The sequence below is a fragment of the Palaemon carinicauda genome, chromosome 9, assembly GCF_036898095.1.
Source record: "Palaemon carinicauda isolate YSFRI2023 chromosome 9, ASM3689809v2, whole genome shotgun sequence".
Lineage (NCBI taxonomy): Eukaryota > Metazoa > Arthropoda > Malacostraca > Decapoda > Palaemonidae > Palaemon > Palaemon carinicauda.
The window spans coordinates 121,033,889-121,043,888 of record NC_090733.1 but is presented as its reverse complement, the minus strand read 5'-3'; the positions used below and the strand labels follow the sequence as shown (position 1 = coordinate 121,043,888).

At 33.1% G+C, this 10,000-nt stretch overlaps 1 long non-coding RNA gene and 1 other non-coding gene across 2 annotated transcripts in view; one reads left to right on the top strand and one right to left on the bottom strand.

Moving 5' to 3' along the window:
* Nucleotides 1-10,000, bottom strand: part of LOC137646861 (uncharacterized) — a 483,899-nt gene that overhangs the window by 375,675 nt on the left and 98,224 nt on the right. The gene's annotated exons all lie outside the window — the stretch shown is intronic.
* On the top strand, nucleotides 417-489 carry TRNAK-CUU (transfer RNA lysine (anticodon CUU)). Its single transcript has one exon. It is a non-coding gene; the product is annotated as a tRNA-Lys (tRNA).

The following is a 10,000-nucleotide window of genomic DNA, read 5'->3' as shown; positions in this document are numbered from 1 at the left end:
CCAAAGACGGTTGAAGACCGTGATACAGAGGTTATGGCACTACCCAAGATTAGAGAATAATTGTTTGATTTTGGAGTGTCCTTCTCTTAGAAGAGCTGCTTACCATAGCTAAAGAGTCTCTTCTACCCTTACAAAGAGTAAAGTTGTCAGGTATATGAGGACAGAGAAGAATATGTAACGAATAAGCTAGACTATTCGGTGTGTGTGTGGGGGTGGGGGCAAAGGGAAAATGAACCGTAACCAGTGAGGAGGAGCCAGTGCACTTCTGTCTGGCCAGCCAGTATAAGTGTGTATGTGTGAATCATAAATAAAAAAAGGGGAACACCTCATGAGTAATGTAAATAACACGTATGTGGAGACTTTGTTCTGGCAACACTGAATGCTTGTTCTGCATAGAGTTACATAATTGCACATAAGCCCGGCTAGCTCAGTCGGTAGAGCACGAGACTCTTAATCTCGGGGTCGTGGGTTCGAGCCCCACGTTGGGCGACTATTTTGACTTCAAAATAAGCGAGACAGTTTTACAATTCCAAAAAATGAAATGTGTCCAAGAATTCACACTGAAATATTATACCGATAATCTAAATGTTAACATTTTGAGCTTTTTTTTTTTTTTCTTATTGGTGACAGTATATGGTAGGATTAAATGTTCTGAATTTTATAATGGTCCTATTACTTATTCACTTACAACAACTGCATTAAGGAGGATGACTTTAAAATGTCATCAAAGTATGAAAAAATAAAAAAAATAAAAAAATCATAATGGTCTTTAATTTGAAATAACTATACAGTTACTTTCAAACAATTTCTTATTGTATAAGTCTCTAGAATTAATTAGCATTGAAAAATTCGTACCTGGAGATGGGGGGCATCGATCCCCCTACCTCTCACATGCTAAGCGAGCGCTCTACCATCTGAGCTACATCCCCTGATCAGTCGCACAACACACCTACGAGTTTATAAATAATGGAGTGATGTGTTCTTGGTAAGAATATTCCTTAACGGATATACACCACGAAAACAATTTGGAGGTAAAAGATTGTCACAATCAAAATAATCACCCTTTAACTAGAGTATGAACTATAAAAGGGCCAGAAGAAATAAAAGGAAAATAAACGAATTTGTAGGAAAGTAAAAGAAAAATAAAGCGCAAACTTAGGAAAATGAAAAATGTTGGTAACAACATTACAGTGTCAGTAACTTTCAACCAATTTGAGGTTGCATAACACTTTCTAAAATTAATTAGTATTTAAAAAATGACTACCTGGAGATGGGGGGCATCGATCCCCCTACCTCTCACATGCTAAGCGAGCGCTCTACCATCTGAGCTACATCCCCTGATCACTCACACTGCACACCTACTGCTTCATAAAGAACGGAGTGATGTGTTTTGGTAAGAGTATTTCCTAACAGATATACACTACGAAAGCAATTTAGATTAATCAATTCTTAGAGGTAAAAGACTGTCACAATCAAAATAATCACTCTTTAACAAATGTATGAACTATAAAAGGCCAGGAAGAAATAAAAGAAAATAGAAGAATGTGAAGGAAAATAAAAGCAAAATATTGGGCAAACTTAGGAAAATTAAAAAGTTTCGGAGACATCGCAGTGTCACAGAATGTATGAAAATTATGTAGGATTATATATATATATATATATATATATATATATATATATATATATATATATATATATATATATATACGGTATGTCAGTATATATATATATATGTGTTTGTGTGTATATGTATATGTATGTATGCATGTATGTGTATATGTATATATGTGTATATATGTATATGTATATGTATATATATATGTATATGTATATAAATGTATATATATATATATATATATATATATATATATATATATATATATAGGTATATGTATATATATATATATATATATATATATATATATATATATATATATATATATATATATATATGTATGTATATGTATATGTATATGTATATATATATTCATTTTTATGCGCACACACACACACACACACACACACACACACATATATATATATATATATAATATATATATTTATATATATATATATATATATTTATATATATATATATATATATATATATATATATATATATGTATATATATATATATAATATATATATATATATATATATATATATATTATGAGTATATAAGTGTACATAAAACTCACTTGACCACGTGATATTCACATGCAGTAAACTATTAGTACAAATGAAAATACCAGGTGAATCCTGAGGCATTTTGTAAAGAGGACCGATTTACTGATAAGTGATTTTCACAATATAAATGGTACAATGCTAGCACGAACACAAATGCAAACATTTGTAGAACAGAACTGTATTTGCGACAAAATGGCAGAGCTTTCACGGGGGGGGGGGGGAGCTTATATCACATTAGGGCAGATGTCTATAGGTGTTTTTCTACTATAGACCTACAATTTCTTTATGCTAATACAAGTCTAACGTATAAAATTTCATATCTATGTATATAAAAAAGCATTTGCATACACATACTTACACATATATACATTGATCGTACATGCTCATGTACAGTATATGCATGCACACACAGGTATACATGCATATACACATACATGCACATAGAAACACAGGTATACATGCATATACACATACATGCGCATAGAAACACAGATATAGAACAGAATAATTTAGCTTATGGGTTTTAATAGTTGGTGAAATCACACAAAACATGTTATTAAATTTTCATTTTATTTCAATATTTCTTTCATTTTTTTTGTTTTTATTACAGTAATATTAACAGAATCAATGGGATTTTTTCTTACTTCTTTATATCTTCTTCGACCGTTCAAGAGATTTTCCATTTTTTAAGTAATAATTTTCATGTAGGATTACCAGGGCTCTGGATTAGTCAGCTTTTGTCAATTTTACGTTTTAATCTCCCTTTGACACATGAAAATACATCTACGCAACAAGCATTTACATATATAACCTTACAAAAGTATTCAGAAGTCTTATTTAAACCGAACTCCATTGATAGTCATTTACAGACCTCGATTGACCAGAACACCCGATATCAACATACAAACAGTCAATATTGTCATTTTAATATATATATATATATATATATATATATATATATATATATATATATATATATATATATATATAAACAAATTTTAAACAAGCCGTATAAAAATGTGAAATGGAATGATGGAAGTTGATAAAAATAAAACTGACGATGTCTTTAAATTACTGATGAATATTTCACCCAGTAGACACTTTTGTTCGTCGATTTCTCTAGTCTTAATTAATTCCCATTTAAGCAGGATAAAAGTCTTCTCCCCACAACAACAACAACAACAAAAACAACAACAACAACCCCTTACCCGGCCAACAACACAATGCTCTAAGCAAGAAGGTTGCGTGAGACAGGCCTCACACTCCCAAGAGTAATAAACTTCCTATTCCATAAACTTAGTGACATGGACCAATTTACAGTGAACAGTCTATTGATTTCCAGTTTCAGAGTTAAGTGGGATGATAAAGCCTTGATCAAATGCCAATCAAGAGTCATAGAGATATCAATAATCTTTACGTTTGTCCATGTCTCGACTATTGAAAAGATTACTTCGTACAAAGACCATTTAGACAAGCACCCCAGAGTCATGAGGAAAAGCACAAAATTGGAAAAAATAGTGCCACTTGAAAGAAGATTATGAATAATGTGAAAAAAAAAGCGCTTAGAAATGTACACATTCCTATTCTACAACTTGAATTGAACAAACAACAACACCAGCAACATAAACACAACAACAAAAACAACCACCACCACCACAACAACAACAACAACAACAACAACAACAACAACAACAACAATAATAATAATAATAATAATAATAATAATTCTAACTTAAAGGCTGCCATTTCCTTCCGTCACAGGAACAACCAGGAGCAACATATTCTATTTGAAATAAGGTAATTCAGACATTCTGATATCCATGGCCTGCGAAAAGCTCTCGAGAGCTCCGCCTAAATTCAACATTTCGGATTAAAAGCGAAATGAGCTTCAGACTCAATGGCTGAATTACTAAACGCAAGTGGCTGGGGTGACGCGGCTTAGCGTTCGTTGTATTGCTTCCTCCATGGAGATGAAGTTGCCATTTTTATGCCGCTTTAATAACGGCGAAGGACTTGTCTGGGATAGAATATTAACATGGAGACACTGAATATGCAAATGAGAGAGAGAGAGAGAGAGAGAGAGAGAGAGAGAGAGAGAGAGAGAGAGAGAGAGAGAGAGATGGTGTCTGGTTTTTATTCATCTCTAAAACACATTTGTTTGGTGGGACTTCCCACATATTACTCCCTTAAGGACCTTTCTGCCATTTCTAGTTTCATCCTTCAAATAAAACAAGTATCCGATAACAAGCCTTCTCCAAATTTTAATGAAAACCTGTTAATTCATCAGAGGGGAAATACATTTTAGCAATCCTTTTCATGTTGTTGGTAAGACTAAAACTTATTCACTGAATCGGGTTAAAACAATTGCCAGGACGCGATGGTGTATAATTTGACTATCAAATACACTGACCAGAGCATTCACATAACTCAAAAAATGCATAATAAAACTAGCAAAAACACCAAAACTTTCATAGGTATAGACTAAAATAAAAAGTAATACAAAATAAATTTCTTAAGATTCGACCAAAACCCATCATTTATCCCAACCCCTTTTTAAGTTTCAAATAAAACCAACAACACCAAACAAATGTTTTGAGTTTTAAATAAAACCCAACAACAATATCAGACCATTATTTCAAGTTTTAAATAAAATAAACAACAATCCCAGATCGTATTCTTTAAGTTTTGAATAAAACACAATACTACCGCTAGAGAGTTATAGGGCCCTTTGACTGGTCAGACAGTACTACATTGGATTCTTCTCTCTGGTTACGGTTCATTTTCCCTTTGCCTACACACACCAAATAGTGTGGCCTATTCTTTACATATTCTCCTCTGTCCTCATACACCTGACAAAACTGAGATTACCAAACAATTCTTCACCCAAGGGGTTACTGCACTGTAATTGCTCAGTGGCCACTGTTACTCTTCTTAAAATATTTTATTTTTTCTTGTTTTCTTTCCTCACTGGGCTCCTTTCCTTGTTGGAGCCCCTGGGCTTATAGCATTCTGCTTTTCCAACTACTGTTGTACCTTAGAAATTATTATTAATAATAATAATAATAATAATAATAATAATAATAATAATAATAATAATATTCTTAGGTTTAGAATAAAACCCCCAACACTTCAGGGCCACTTCCCTGAGTTAAAAATAAAACCAACAATACCAGATAGAACATTTTATAGTTTACCCCGAACCCATGAATACTAGACCCCTTTCTTCAGAATAGAATAAATCCAATAATCCTAGAACACTTTCTTAAGTATTGAATAACAAAAATCAAGAAAATATCTGAGATAGCTGTAGGATTTATTCTAAACTCATGAAAGTGATCTGTTATTGTTGATGGTTTTCTTCTAAACCCGAGAATGTGATCTGATATTGTACGTTTTATTCTAAACCAACCGCATTTGTAGATTAGCAAAAAAATAAAAATACCCGACCACTTTCTTGGAAATAGAATAAATGTCATGATGAACTAAGGCCACTTCCTTCAGTTTAGAATAAAAGCAACTATACAAGATCACATTCATGAGTTTAGAACAAAACCTACAATGCATGACCACTTAAGTAAATTAAGAATAAAATCAACAATAATAGAGCACTTTCTTTAGAATAAAATTAACAAGAATACAAGACCAATGTCTTGATATTAGAAAAAACAATCAACAATGCAAGACTACTCTCTTGAGTTAAAAATAAAACCTCCTAAGAATACAGGCCAGAAAAATAATTCTTGAGTTTAGAATAAATCAAACAGCAATAGGTGGTCACAAGAATCATTTTTGAGCTTAGAATAAATCAAACAGCAATAGGAGGTCACAAGAATAACTTTTGAATTTAGAATAAAACCAATAATAATACCAGACCACTTTCTTGAGTTTAGAATGTAACTTAAAACAACACTAGATCACTTTCTTGAGATTAGACTAAAAGGTAAAATATCTATCCAGACCAATTTAGATAAAACTAAACAATACCAGTCACCTATCTTGAGTTTACAATAAAACTAAAAACTATGACAACCCCCTGTCTTGACTTTGGAATAAAATCAACATCAATACCAAACCATATCATCAGATTACTTGTCTTTAGTTTAGAATAAAATTAATAATACCTTACAACAATACCACATCACTTTCTTCAATTGAAAATAAATTCAACAACAAGAACACTTACAGCAGAAGTTTAGAATAAATCCAACAACAATGTTAGACCACTTTCTTGGGTTTAGAAGGGCATCGTCTTTACATTACTAACAAATTAGGGAACGATTGCAATCATCATAAGTAAGATTATCTTATTTTAATCGACTTAATTTATACAACTCTATACTCAGCACCTTAATTCTATACCAGGTTCCTAGGCTACAAATTTTTTATATGTATTATAAGGTAGACTGCATGTTATGAATAAAAGCAAACACGTCTGCTTGTAGTTCTAAAGATTTTAGAGAAGAGAAGACCGAATAGAATTCTTCTTTGAACGGATGGCCTAAATTCATTAAGGATTATTTCGCTTGAACTCTCTTTTAGAAGTTAGGGAGAAACGGCCTCCTATTTACAAGTTAGAGGGGTAATCCCTCTTTAATCCCTGAATAATTTCCCTCAGTATCTCACACTAGGATGGTTACTTTGAATGGGATTAGAAGGGGGAGTGAAGCGAAAGCACATACGCAACAAAGCGTGGCCCTTAATTTTGGAAAAGATATTTTCAGATTCTTATAAATCTATTCATATAAAACAGGAAGTCTTCAAATTAATATATTTCACAACTACAACATAAAATACTTTATAATAAAAACTATCCTCTAATGATGATCAATGTTGGGTACTAAAGACATAAAATGAACCTACATTTAACCAACGAAAACAATAAGGTAACCCTTTGCACTGTCTTCATAACATTACCTACAGTATATAGTCATCTCATCTGACTTCAATATTATGTAGCTGTGTAATTTACTGAAGAGAAAAATTCTCAATAATTTTTACATGACCCATAAAAACAGAACAATAATTCCATATATCAGCTAAAACATATCGCAAGATATCTTTATTACAAAAGATTGTAAAACCCTGCTTAGACAGTGTCAAAGGTATATGAATCTCTTATTAATAAAAACTAACTCTCCTATGATGATAATCCCAGTAGTCACATCCAAAAATATTCGAATCGAAATATATTTATAGGTTGTATATTTGGTCATCATAGCTACTCTTGTAACTATTTATGATAGTCATCATCATATTCTCTAAACGAACATTAGACAATTTCTTCCAAATCTAAAGCCCAGCAACTCTTACTCTTTTTTCTTTATCAAACTCACTTCTGTTTAATACAGTTAGCCCTCCTTATTCGCGGGGGTTAGATTGAGAATCTGCAAATGCTTGCTGCCCTAGAGTGGGTCAACTCATAACCTACCAACTCATGACCATTGCCAATGTGTGGTCGACTAATACACTAGCTCAACCCACTGTACTGCACTATATTGTTTTTACTTGGCTTCTATCACAGTGCAAGTATTGTATTAGTGTATGAACAAACTACGGTAACTGTACGTGTACAGAAGTGTACTGTACATACAGTACACGGTAAGAATATGGTACACATAACAAAAGTCTTCGACATACTTGTACGTACATGTAATAACAACAAAACAATGTTGTTCCTATCTAACAACACTCACTGATACTGTAGTGTACATGACTGTAATGTATGTACAGTACGACCACTACAGCACAGCTTAATCAACTAAGGTAACACTCTCAAGTGTTTCAAGTTTTAAGCAAATTGACTTGGACCACTACAATTCACTGTACAAGTAACCTATATCTACATTACACATCTTATCTTAATTCTCTGGCACCCATGGCATGCATTGGGCCTCAATGAATTCATGCTATATGCCTCTTTCCTGTACTATCCCTGTGAGCTCAAGCCAATTCTCAGATCCAACCTCCCTTTGCATTGGCATCAGCCACATTTCTCTTGGTCTACCACGTCATCTCATGACCAGCGGCTTCCATTCAGATACATCCTGAACTAACTCATCTTCACTTCTTAAGATAATCTCGATAATCTAACTACATCGTTCACATTGGGCACCCCTGACACCTAGCGAATTGCTGCATTCGTTATATGTTGTTGACATATGATTTCCAAAATCCTTCTTAATGTTTTAATCTCAAATGCAAATAACTTTGCATCAGTTGTTACAGTAGCTCCCTCGGGGGGGGGGGGGGGGGGGGGGGGACTATTTTGACAAAGTAAGGCAAAGTGATATTGGCACAATAAGGACTGAAGTGGGAGATGCACACATAAGGAGAGACGATGTGAGAGAGAGGCCAAGTCAGTGAGAAGCCATATTGTGTTGAGCGGAAATGGAGCGAGGCATGCCAGGTGCAAAGGAGCAAGGTCATTTTGAAATTGCAGGCTCGTCGCGAAAGTATTTACCGTGAAACTGGGCATGGGTGAATTTTTATTCAATAGGTTATATGGTTGTCTGTATCGCGAACAACCAAAGCTGCAAAATCAGAACCACAAAGATCAAGCGCCGACTGTACTGTACCATTACTGTTAAATTTTGGAATTTTCGTCTCAAAAGTAAATTGCAACAATATTCAGTTTTCAATCATTAAAGTTCAAGTTCCTAGTTACGTAAACTTCTCAGAAACTGCTTTAGAGGTCAGAATTGACAATATTTTTTTCATTTTACATTTATTCTTTGAAATTTATGTATAAACTCGTATCTATACAATTATAAAAAATCGAACAATGAATGAAGTTTTTAACTATATTACTAAAAACTTAAAATATCCTAATATAATTGTATTTCATAAGTTTTATGGAATTAATCGAGGTCAATCTTGGATAGGAACGTCTTTCACGTCATAATTTGCTAAATCTACAGGACTTTCAATTTATGCCTATCTAACACTATGAAGAATACATATCAAACAGTAAAGTAACTAGGTCATATGCCATATATTTACAATCTAAATTAACCTATCAATAGTGATGTAACAAAATAACAATTTCAGCCAGTACCTGTAATGTATTAAAAATTAATCCTACGTTCCTAACGAGTTGTTTCTCATCAAACATGATTCAATTCTATAAAGTATCACTTTGAGATGAGAGGGTATCAATCAGCGCACATCGTATGCACCACTGGAACAGACTATTCTAATTATACATCGAGTAGATCAATTAAAATGGATTCACAAGAAAAACTAGAAAGAGGAACCGAATATTGGGGAACAAACCCTGCATTATGTTTGACAATTTTCAATATCTGCAGATGAAGCTGTTAGATTACCTACCTATATAATTTAAGAAGTTCTAGTAATTTTTTTGTTCGTGTATACATCTACTGTGGTCAATGATGGATACATGGGACAAAATAAAAGATTTAAAACAGTACTACCATGAACAATGAAGAAGAACACAACTGTTATCAGGCATTCAATATGGTTCTTGGCATCATCAAAACCAGGTTACAAACTTGGACAAAACCCTTTGCGATTATATATTCTGTTGACTTCCAATTGACATAATCAAATCTTTTTATTACTTTTGTCAGTGCATATACAGTACATGCAGCCCAATATTCAAACCATACACAATTATCGGTATTCTTGATCATCATCTTCCCAAAACAGTTGACAAAAGTGGGGCTTTAACCCACTAGTATTAATTCTCCAAGGAACCGACCACCCCAAAATTTTGTCTAGCGCTCCACCGACTGGGGTATACAGAATTGTATATCATGGATAAAAAAATACCCAAAAAATAACCCGAAAATC